This window comes from Pteronotus mesoamericanus, unplaced genomic scaffold (assembly GCF_021234165.1).
Source record: "Pteronotus mesoamericanus isolate MK-2021 breed Mesoamerican mustached bat unplaced genomic scaffold, CSHL_Meso_final contig_48, whole genome shotgun sequence".
NCBI classification, from domain to species: domain Eukaryota; kingdom Metazoa; phylum Chordata; class Mammalia; order Chiroptera; family Mormoopidae; genus Pteronotus; species Pteronotus mesoamericanus.
The window spans coordinates 307,083-319,124 of NW_026555180.1; positions in this window are offsets into that span (position 1 = coordinate 307,083).

The window sequence follows — 12,042 nt, forward strand, 5'->3', positions numbered from 1 at the left end:
TTTGTCTTTGTATCATTTTTTCCTCTGTCTGTGTTCATCTCTTCTGTCTTTTATAAGGATATGTCATTGGACTTATGGCCCACCTGGGTAATAGGTGATGATCTCATCTCATCCTTAACTTAATTATATCTGCAGAAACCACTTTTCCATAAAGTAACATTCAGAGTTTCCAGAGACTGAACATGTACACATTCCACTACACAGGAGTTAGATGGAAAAAGAATTCATGCTTAAATAAGCTACACTGAAAAATTATCTGTGAGCCAACAAGTTAGTTTTCTAATAAAGCTATGAAAGGACACACAGCAAGAAAAGCACTTCACAATGGCAGAAGCATGGGAACCTCCTGCCTCAAAGAGTTGCTATACAAAGTTGGCAAGAGTACAAGCTGTAGGGAAGATGATTCAAAAATATTTATTTTTTCTTATTCTAAATTTTTTTAATTTTAAAAAAATCAAATTTAATTATGTTATTACAGTTGTCCCAAATTTTACCCCTTTGCTCCCCTCCACACAGCAACCCTCACTCCCTTTGGCAATCCCCCCACCATTGTTCATGTCCATGGGTCTTCTGTATAAGTTCTTTGGCTGCTCCATTTCCTATACTATACTTTACATTCTCATGGCTATTCTGTAATTACTTATTTGTACTTCTTTTTTTTAAATTAATTTATTTATTTTTCCAAATACATTTGTCTCTGCCTTCACCCCACTACATTCCCCTGCCCCCTCCTCTCTCTCCCTCCCTCAATCCTTCTCCACTTTGGCTTTGTCCATGAGTCCTTGCTATATATTCCTTGACTTGCCACTTCCCTCCCTTTCCCCCTCCCACACCTCCCTCCTTCACTCTTGTCTCTGTTGGTTTCTTTTCCTTTCAGTGTTGCTGGTCTTATTTTCCTTGCATCTTTGTTTTGTTGGTTAGGTTCAGCTTATAGGTGAGATCATATGGTATTTGTCCTTTGCCCCCTGGCTTATTTCACTTACTATAATGCTCTCTAGTTCCATCCATGCTGTCGCAAAGAGTACTAGTTCTTTTTTCTTTCTGCTGCATAGTATTCCATTGTGTAAATGTACCATGATTTTTGATCCAATCATCTACTGATGGGCATTTAGGTTGCTTCCAACACTTGGCTATTGTAAATTGTGCTGCTATGAACATTGGGGTGCATAGGTTCTTTTGAAATGGCATTTTGGGATTCTTAGGGTCTAGTCCCAGCAGGGGAATCACTGGATCAAAAGGCAGTTCCATTTTCAGCTTTTTGAGGAAATTCCACACTGCTTTCCACAATGGCTGCACCAGCCTGCAGTCCCACCAACAGGGTACTAGTGTTCCCTTTTCTCCACAGCCTCTCCAGCACCTGCTGTTTGTTGATCTGTTTATGATGGCCATTCTGACCAGTGGGAGGTGGTATCTCACTGTGGTTTTGATCTGCATTTCTCTGATGGCTAGTGATGCCGAGCATCCTTACAAATATCTCTGGGTCTTCTGTATATCTTCCTTGGAAAAGCATCTGCCCAGGTTTGCCCATTTTTTTATTGAATCGTTTGTCTTCTTGGAGGAGAGTCATGTGAGTTCTTTATATATCTTGGAGATCAAACCTCTATCTGATGTATCATTAGCAAATATATTTTCCCATAGGGCTGGCTCCCTTTTCATTCTGCTGATGTTTTCTTTAGCCATGCAGAAGCTTCTTAGTTTGATGAGGTCCCACTTGTTTATTCTTCCCTTTATGTCCTTTGCTTTAGGAGACATATCAGTGAAAAAATTGCTGCGTGGGATATCTGAGAGTTTCCTGCCAATGTTCTCCTCTAGGACTTTTATGGTGTTGTGACTTATATTTAAGTCTTTATCCATCCTGAGTTTATTTTTGTGTATGGTGTCAGCTGATGATCCAATTTCAATTTTTTGCATGTAGCCATCCAGCTCTCCCAACACCATTTGTTGAAGACGCTATTATGGCTCCATTTTATGCTTCTTCCCCCTTTGTCAAATATTAGATGCCAATATAGACCTGGGTTTATTTCTGGGCTTTATATTCTGTTCCAGTGATCTATGGGTTTGTTCTTGTGCCAGTACCAGATGGTTTTGAGTATAGTGGCTTTGTGGTATAGTTTGATGTCTGGTATTGTGATCTCTTGTACTTTGTTTTTCTACCTCAAAATTGCTGTGGGTATTCAGGGTCATTTATGGTTCCATATAAATTTTTGAAGTGTCTCTTCTATGTCTGTGAAATACATCATTGGTATCTTAGTAGAGATTGCCTTGAATCTATAAATTGCTTTGGGCAGTATGGACATTTTGATGATGTTACTTCTTCCAATCCATGAGCACAGTATATGCTTCCATTTATTTGTGTCTTCCTTAATTTCTTTCTTCAATGTTGTATAGTTTTCTGCATACAGGTCTTTTACCTCTTTGGTTAAATTTATTCCTAGGTACTTTATTTTTCTTATTGCTATAGCAAATGGGATTTTTTTTTCTGATTTCTTCTTCTACTTCATTGCTGGTCTATAAAATTGACTTTGATATCTGAATACTGACTTTGTATCCTGCTATTTTGCCAAATTCACTTATTAGGTTGAGTAGTTTTTTGGTGGAGTCTACAGGGTTTCCTATGTACACTACCATGTCATCTGCAAACAAGGATAGTTTTACTTCCTCCTTTCTTATTTGGATGCCTTCTATTTCTTTTTCTTGTCTGACTGCTGCGGCTAGGACTTCCAATACTATGTTGAATAGAAGTAGTGAAAGCAGACATCCTTGTCGTATTCCCAATCTTAGCGGGAAAGTTTTTAGTTTTTACCTGTTGAGTATGATGTTGGCTGTGGGTTTTTCATATATGGCCTTTCTTACATTGAAGAATGCCTCATTTATTCCCATTTTGCTGAGTGTTTTGATCATAATTGGGTGCTGTATCTTATCAAATGCTTTTTCTGCATCTATCGAGATGATCATGTGGTTTTTTTCTTTTTTTTTATTTATGGAATGTATCACGTTTATTGACTTGCATACATTGAATCATTTCTGCATCCCTGGAATGAATCCTACTTGATCATGGTGGATAATCTTTGAATGTATTGCTGGATGTGGTCTGCCAATATTTTGTTGAGGATTTTGGCATCTATGTTCACCAGCGAAATTGGCCGGTAGTTTTCTTTCTTTCTAGGGTCTTTATCTGGTTTTGGGATCAGGGTGATGCTGGCTTCATAGAAAGGGTCTGGGAGTCTTCCCCTCTCTTGGATTTTTTGGAATAGTCTGAGAAGGACAGGGGTTCACTCTTCCTTAAATGTTTTGTAAAATTCTCCTGTGAAACCATCCGGTCCTGAGCTTTTGTGTGCCGGGAGTTTCTTGATTACTGCTTCAATTTCCCCAGCTGTTATCAGTCTGTTTAAGCTTTTTGTTTCTTCTTCATTCAGTGCTGGAAGACTATACTTTTCTAGGAATTGGGCCATTTCATCATGGTTTTCAGATTTCTTGGCATAAAATTGTTCATAGTAGTTTCTTACAATCCTTTGTATTTCTGTGGTATCAGTTGTTATTTCTCCTGTTTCATTTCTGATGATATTTATTTGGGTCCTCTCCCTTTTTTTCTTGATGAGTCTGCTAAAAGGCTTGTCTATTTTATTTATCTTTTCAAAGAGCCAGCTCCTGGATTGGTTGATCCTTTGAATTGTTCTTTTCGTCTCTATGTCATTCAGTTCTGCTCTGATCTTGATTATTTTCTTCCTTCTACCTGCTTGGTGATTTATTTGTTGTTGATTCTCTAGTTCTTGAAGTTGTAGTGTTAGGTCTTTTATTTGAAATGTGTCTATCTTTTTAGGAAAGCCTGTATTGCTATGAACTTCCCTCTCAGGATTGCCTTTGCTGTGTCCCATAGGTTTTGGACTGTTGTCTGTTCATTTTCATTTGTTTCCAGAAACTTTTTGATTTCTTCTCTTATCTCATTATTGATCCATTCATTGTTTAATAGTCTACTGTTCAGTCTCCATGAGTTTTCAAGTTTTTGAACTTTCTCTTTGAGGTTGATTGCCAGCATCAAGCCCCTGTAGTCTGAGAAAATGCTTGGTATTATTTCAATTTTCCTGAATTTGCTGAGGCTTGCTTTGTGTCCTATCATGTGGTCTGTCTTGAAAAATTTCCATGCGAATTTGAAAAGACTGTATTTTTCTTCTTTGGTATGTAAGGTTCTGTATAAGTCCATTCGATTCAGTGCATCATTCAGTTCCACAATATCCTTGTTGATGTTTTGTTTGGAAGATCTGTCCATTTTTGACAGTGGGGTGTTAAAATCCCCTACTATCACTTTGTTTCTGTCTATATCTTTTCTGAAGTCCTCCAAGATTTCCGTATATATTTGGGTTCTCCTATGTTGGGTGCATGTAAGTTTACAATGTTTATGTCTCCTTGAAAGATTCTTCTTTTAAGAATTATGAAGTTTCCCTCTGGGTCTCTTTTTACGGCCTTTATTTTGAAATCTATTTTGTCTGATATAAGTATTGCTACCTCTGGTTTCTTCTCTTTCCCCTTTACCTGGAATATTTTTTTCCATCCCTTTACTTTCAATCTGTGTAGGTCTTTCGCTCTGATGTGGGTCTCATGTAGGCAGCATATGTGTGGGTCATGTTTTCTTATCCATTCAGCTACCCTGTGTCTTTTGATTGGGGCATTTAGTCCTTTTTGATTAAGAGTTATTACTGATAGAAACATATTCATTTTTCCTTTTTGTTCCTGTGATTCTTTTTCTCATTCTTTTTCTTCATCTTCTTAAACCACTCCCTTTAGCATATCTTGGAGTGCTGGTTTGGTGGACACGTATTCTTTTAGCCTTCCTTTCTCTGGGAAACTCCTTATTTCTCCTTCTATTTTAATTGAGAGCCTTGCTGTGTAGAGCAGCCTTGATTGTAGGCCCTTACTTTTCATGACTTGGAATATTTGTTGCCATTCCCTTCTAGCTTGTAGTGTTTCTGTTGAGAAGTTAGCTCCTAGCCGTATCGGGGCTCCTTTGTATGTTATTCCCTGTTTCTCCCTTGCTGCCTTTAGGATTTTCTCTTTGTGTTTGATTTTTGCCATTTTAATGATGATGTGCCTTGGAGTGGGCCTTCTTGGGTCCCTCCGAAAGAGTCCGTCTGTGCTTCCTGGATCCATGAAATCTTTTTGTCTCCTCAAATTGGGGAAATTTTCCATCATTACTTTTTCAAAGAGGTTCTCTATCCCTTGCTCCTCTTCTTCTCCTTCTGGTATCTCTATTATGCAGATATTATTGCGTTTCAGGTTGTCCTGCATTTCCCTAAATGCCTCTTCATTCTTTTGGGGTCTTTTTTCCATTTCTTGTTCTTTTGGGAGCTTTTTTCTACCTTTTCCTCCATCTCACTGATTCGATCCTCATCTTCATCTAGCCTGCTTTTGATTCTTTCTCTGTGTTCTTCAATTCAGAAATGGTATTCTTCATATCCTCTTGTGTCTTCTTGATAGTTTCTGTGTCCTTTTCCAGGTTGATAAAGTTTGTTGTAAGATCCTGATAGTTTCTCTGCAGTTTCTCATAGTTCTCTTTGAGCAGGCTGAGCCTATTGAGGTTCCTTAGAGCCATTGTTTTGAATTCAATATATGATATTTCCCTTGCCTCTTTCATTTAGCTCTCTGTGGGGATTTCTCCTTTTCCACTCATTTGGGGGGAGCTTCTTTTTCTTCCCATTTTTGTGAGAGTCTATTTTATTTATCTACCTATTTATTTATTTATTTTGCTTCTGCTTCAATTGATCCTTCTAGATTTTCTGACTTTGTGTATTAAACTCCCATGGTAGTAGGCAGGTCTTTTTATTTATTTGCTTTTCTTTACTTTTCTTCCTGGGTCTGTCTCTGATGGTGTCAGGTATTGACCCTATCTGAACTTGGGCTGTTTGAACTTTCCAGAAGTCTACTCTCTCTGTCTGTCTCCTGTGATTGTCTATCTGTTCATTCTGTCCTCATCTGTCAGGCTTAGGGACCACAGGGTGGAGCAGTGCCTCCTGATGGTCGGACTATCATCCCCTTATAAGCTGCTGTCACTCAGGGGAGTAGTCCTCCTGAGCAAGATGGAGATCGTGGACTAGGGAAGAGTTAGCACCAGGACTCCCGAACCTCTCTGTCTCCAGTCTCTCGAGGGACTCTGGGCAGCTCTGTGATCCCTTCAGCCAGGGATCCACTATTTCTGCCCATGACTCTGCACTCCCGGCCCCGCTCAGGCACCGGCCAGCCCAAGCCCTCGCCCGCCATGCGAGCGCCGGTTCACTTGTACCCTCCCCAGTCTGTGCATTCCCTCGCAGACCTCGTGGACACCTGCCTGTCCGAGCCCTCTCTGTCCCTGTGGACACTGGCCTTCCGGAGCCTTTGCCAGCCCACGCAGTTGCTGGTCTGCACACGCCCTCGCCAGCCCTCGCCAACCCTCACCAGCTGCTTGCATGTGTGTGCGCACCTGCACTGGGTGGTTTTGGGCTGTCTATTGCGTGCTTTTCTGCTTTTGGCTCTTTGGGCGTGTGGCCTGTCCATGCACAATAAAGACTACAGAAAGGAGAAGGAGTTGGAACTCCCCGGTTCCTCCTCCCATTCTTTTCCCAACTCCTCCATTCTCTCCTCAAGGTTCTCTATGCAGCTGTGTGTCCCCTTTGGCCAGGGATCCTCTATTTCTTCCAGCCAGTCTGCACTCAGACCCCAGCTCACATGCGCACAAGCTGTGTGCAGAGTGCATACAAGGCAGGTTATTTGATTTTCTTATGTCTGAGCGAGATGGTAGCTGCAGAGTGAGAGGTGAGTTATCACCGGGGCTCTGCTGGTCACTGTCTCAGTTCTCTTCACAAAGTTTTCCTCACCAATCTTTCCTCAGGCACCAGACCACTCTACCGCCGCCTCTACCCAGAGATCTAGGAAGGTGGCTGCCACTGCAAATTTTTGTGTTGGCCCTTTAAACGTCTCTTTGCATCTCCAGCTGCCTGTCTCTGGCAGAGAGCATCCCTAAGCTTTTCAGGGTTGCGTTTTGTCTGTGTGTTTTCCTGGTTTCAGCTGCTGTAGTCTAGGGGCCCCTGTTTATGATTCAGACCCTGTTCTTCTCAGGGAGATCCAACTGGCCATTTCAATGTCTCTCTGGTGCTGGTGCCCGTGGGCGCCCAGCCAACCCTCACAAGCCTCCACCACACTTCTTACCCGTTCATATGTGTGAAAGTTGATTCCACTGTCTATCCGCAGCTCCAAGGCTCCTCTCCCTCTATCATTCTATTGTCTTCCAGGTGATTTCTCCACTATTTAGTCACAATTCCAGTTTGGTCTTGGGAGGAGGTCCACGTGACTCCCATTCACTCCTCTGCCATTTTTTTCTCTCTTTTCTTTTTTTTTAAATTAATATTTTATTGTTGTTCTATTACAGTGTCCCACATTTTTCCCCTTGGCTCCCCTCTACCCTCTCACTCCCACAGACAGTCCGCACCCTGTTGTTCACATCTGTGGGTCATTCATACATGTTCCTTGACTAGTCCCCTACCCTTCTTTCCACTCCTCTCCTGTCACTGTCAATCTGTTCCTTGTTTCCATGCCTCTGAGTCTATTTGGTTAATTTGTTTGTTTTGTTCATTAGGTTTCTCTTATAGGTGAGGTCATATGGTATTTGTCTTTCACCACCTGGTTCATTTCACATAATGTTCTCCAGTTCCATCCATGCTGCCTCAAAGGATAGGAGTTCCTTCTTTATCCCTGCTGCATAGTATTCCATTGTGTAAATGTACCACAGTTTTTTGATCCATTCATTTACTGATGGGCACTTAGGTTTTTTCCAGCATGTGGCTATTGTAAATAACACTGCTATGAACATAGTGCTGCTTAGGTCCTTTTGAATTGGTGTTTCAGGATTCTTAGGGTATAATGCCAGTGGTGGAATTGCTGGGTCAAAGGAAAGTTCCATTTTTAGTTTTTTGAGGAAATTCCACACTGTTTTCTATAGTGGCTGTACCAGTCTGTATTTCCACCAACAGTCCACTAGGATTACCTTTTCTCCAAGTCCCCGCCAGGACTCTTGTTTGCTGGTTTGTTAATGATGGCCATTCTGACCAGTGTGAAGTGGTATTTCATTGTATTTTTAATTTGCATCTCTCTTATGACTAGTGATGCTGAGCATCCTTTCATATGTCTATGGGCCTTCTGTATGTCTTCCTTGGAGAAGTGTCTGTCCAGGTACTTTGCCCATTTTTTTCATTTGGATTGTTAGTCTTCTTGATGTTGAGTCATATGGTTCAAAAATAAATTAAACTATGCAGTTTGCTTTACATTTCCCATCCTGTGCCCCTCTCCATTTTAATGAATATGAAGATGGATGGGATTAGAATTTGTTGAAGGATGTGGTCTGCACATGGATATGCTGAAAGCTCAGTGAATCTTGTTCATTGAAGCAGGAAGGAAACACAAGTAGCTTCAGTCTCAGGGAGAGTAAAGTGAGTTTATATTAGGGGCTGGAGGGCATGGTCTTGGATAAGTGGAGTAATTGTAGCTCTGTGTCAGTTAAATTATAGGGAAGGCAAAATCAAATAATATTTCTCTAAGGTTTCAAATCTCCAACCTGAAGTATGTAAAGTGGTATCTTCAGGCTGTATTGAATATTAAGAGTATCTGTGATAAGAATAATTTACTCTAAAAAATTAAGAAGAGAGGTAGGTCTTAGGAAGAGTTACCACCTTTGCCTGGATGACAATACAAAGTACCTTGACCTAATTTTGCATGTATGGGACCAATATTTTTAATTTATTAATAAAAAAATAAACCTAAAGATCACATGAATGCTGAATCTGTTGGCTGTCTAGTTCCTGCACAGAAGTTGACCTGGGGCATCCTGAATTACCATATCTGAATCATGTGCCATGCTATTTAATGTGCTGCCTTCCATGAAACCTAATGTAGAATAAAATAAAATGAAAGACAAGCTTCTTAATTATATACAATGTATCTTGGAATGATTTCCAATGTTGTGTCTTTCCTCCAGGGAGCTGGGAGAACAGCCTGCTATGAAGAAGTTTCTTGGAGCACAGACACAGTGACAACATCTCTGGGAACTGCCTGGAGTGTAAAAATTCCTCATGTTCCAGTTCAGTTAGCAAGTGTTTCCCATTCTCCCGGAGGTTTTTATACTAGAACTATGTAATGATCTTTGCCTGTTTCCAATTCCCCACAGTGAAAATAAGATATCCATATCTGTGAGCGGTTACATGTAAGATAATGGGCTCTAGAGCACCCAAGTGGACTGCATCCACTAGTTATCCCTGGGTCCTTATCTTTCAGACAGACATTTTCTCTGTTAGTTCCCCTGTGACTCTTGTTTGATAGTTTCTCTGGTTAACAGTTTCTGCTGACTGGTAGTTTCTGAAAAACTGGAAAAAAACACTGGATGCCTCAGTGAGTGACATGTGGTAATTCCAAGTGACTTTTAGACTGACATTCTTACCCCTTGTCCCAAGAACCAACCATCCACCATCCAAGTCCAGTGGATTTCTTCACAGTGAGAAGTAGTCCTTTCCTTTCCTAGTTCATACCCACTGAAAAGGCAGAGCCATGGAGCAAGCTGGTAGGCTATTCTCTGAACTCCACTGCCATCAGGTGAATGCATAAAGAGTTTTAGCTTCTGGAGCTGTTAAATTTGGCATTTTACACAAGACCTAAATTTCCTAAACTAATAAACAAATACTTTTTAGTTTATTTATATTTTGCACCTAAACTTAAAGCACACAGCTGGCAAAGAACGTGTAAATACTTCTGAAGGCCTTCCTCTGTTGCAGCCCAGTCATTGGAAATATTTGTACCTTTTTCAGACTGTTCAGGCTGTGGCAGGCCTTGGTGTGCACTTGGGAAATCTTTCAGGCGAGCCTACCTTAGTGGCATCTAAGGCTAAAGCCATGCTCTCCTTTAACTCTAAGGTGAAAAGTAAGGTGGTCCATATACAATTGTCCATATTTGATTATTTTTTACTTACAGTAAATTCAGTTTCTTATGGTTAAATCTATTGCCTTTCAAAACAAGGCTTTGATATTGTGTTTGTAGTTACTGAAGATGCTTGTATGACTGGCATTTGATATATACACTTTGTAAATAAATATAATTTTAAACATATTTTCTCACTGCAAAAATTGTACATAAGCAATGAAGCTGAGACCAAAAGTGGTTAAGACTTCAGATTCTAGAATGAGTCAAATATGGGTCCAAAGGTCTCAGATGAGCTGTTAGACCCTGAGTAATTTATTGAATTTCCTCAGCCTTAGTTATCTCATATGTAAATGGTGGGAAACAATACCTAACTCTAGGAAAAGTTAATGGGAGGGTAACTGGACAGCTATGAGTGAGTGGCTGATCTAGAGGAAGCATGTAATTAATGTTTGCTTTTACTCTTCATATCCTTTCCTCTCCTCTTTTTTTCTTCTCTCCATATTTTCCCTGTTACCAATGGAGCACATAGAGATCAAGCAGAAACACTGCCAGACCAGATGTCTATGCACATAGTGCATTATACATCTACAATCATGGTTGTATAGCATTCCATGTTGTGCTTTGTAAATAATTTAATATTGCAACTCAGATATAAGGAACATGTAATGTACTTCTAGACCAGAAATCAGAAAACTATGGCTTATGAACCATATTTAGCTCTTTGCCTGTTTTTAGAAATAAACTTTTATTGGAACATAGATGGTACAAGCTGAATTGTGCCTGTCCCTCCCCATTGATGTGTTAAAGCCCTAATCTTCCACATGATTGTATCTGGAGATGGGCCTTTACAGAGAGATTTAAAGTTAAATGAGCTCATAAAAGTGGGGACATTAATCCAATAAGACTGGTGTCTTTATAAAGAGAGGAAGAGATACCATAGACCTCTCTTTTCACACACATATAGAGATGTTAGGACATGGGAGGATACAGCAAGAAGAAAGTCATCTGCAAGGCAGAAGGATAGGCCTCAGACAAAACCAACACTGCTGATGCCTTAAATGTGAATGCCCAGAACTATGAAAAATAAAATTTTATTGTCTAATACCCCCAGTCTGTGTTATATTATTAGGCAGTCCTAGAAGACTAATACAACAACATTGCCTATTCATTTATATATTGTTAATGTCTCCTTTCTCAAGATCTCATGGCTCTCAAAACTTAAAATACTTATTTGGTCCTTCATACAAAGATTTTACCAATCATTGTTCTTTTTTTACCCCAATAAGATTAATGAAATATAATGAGCATTCTAGAGACAAATGTATATATTTAACAATGTAATATATGATTAAGTTGATATTTCAAATCAATGAGGAAAATAAGGCTGATTCAACAAATAAGGTGCATGGACCACTGTTATTTGCAATAAAACAAATAGAGCCTTATTTCACACATTGTACAAGAAATATTCAGGTGAGTTAAAAACGAATATGTAGAATCTAATGAGTTTTAGAAGAAAATACAAAATCATATTTTTCTTACACTGAAGTAAAATATTCAAACTCAGAATCTATAAAGTAAAATATTTACAATATGACTATATTAAACATTTAAGACTGTACAGTAATATACGTATAAAAAAGTTAAAGGACAAAAAATAGAATAGGAAAGTATTTGCAACACATCTTAAAAAGGGTTAATGGTTTCTTTGGGGTTTTTTGGGGGGAAAAATCTACAAACATTTAATCAAAAAATGGATAAAGAATACCAAGAAGTCCTTTAAAGATTTTTAAAAATAATAGAAATAGGCAAGAAATGTACAAAAACAGATTTAGTTTCAACAAATAATAAAGAAGTAATTAAAATAACACATCATTGTCACAATCAGATTAATATATATTAAAAATATTGGTAATATCAAGTATTGGCAACTGTGAAAGGAACTGGGTATTCATAGACTTTTTTCCTTCATTTACTTCAACCAGTCCGTTAGCATATTTTGCAATGCTGGTTTGATGGAGGTGTATTCTTTTAGCCTTCTTTTGTCTGGGAAACTCCTTATTTCACCTTCCATTTTAATTGAGAACCTTGCTGGCTAGAACGGTCTTG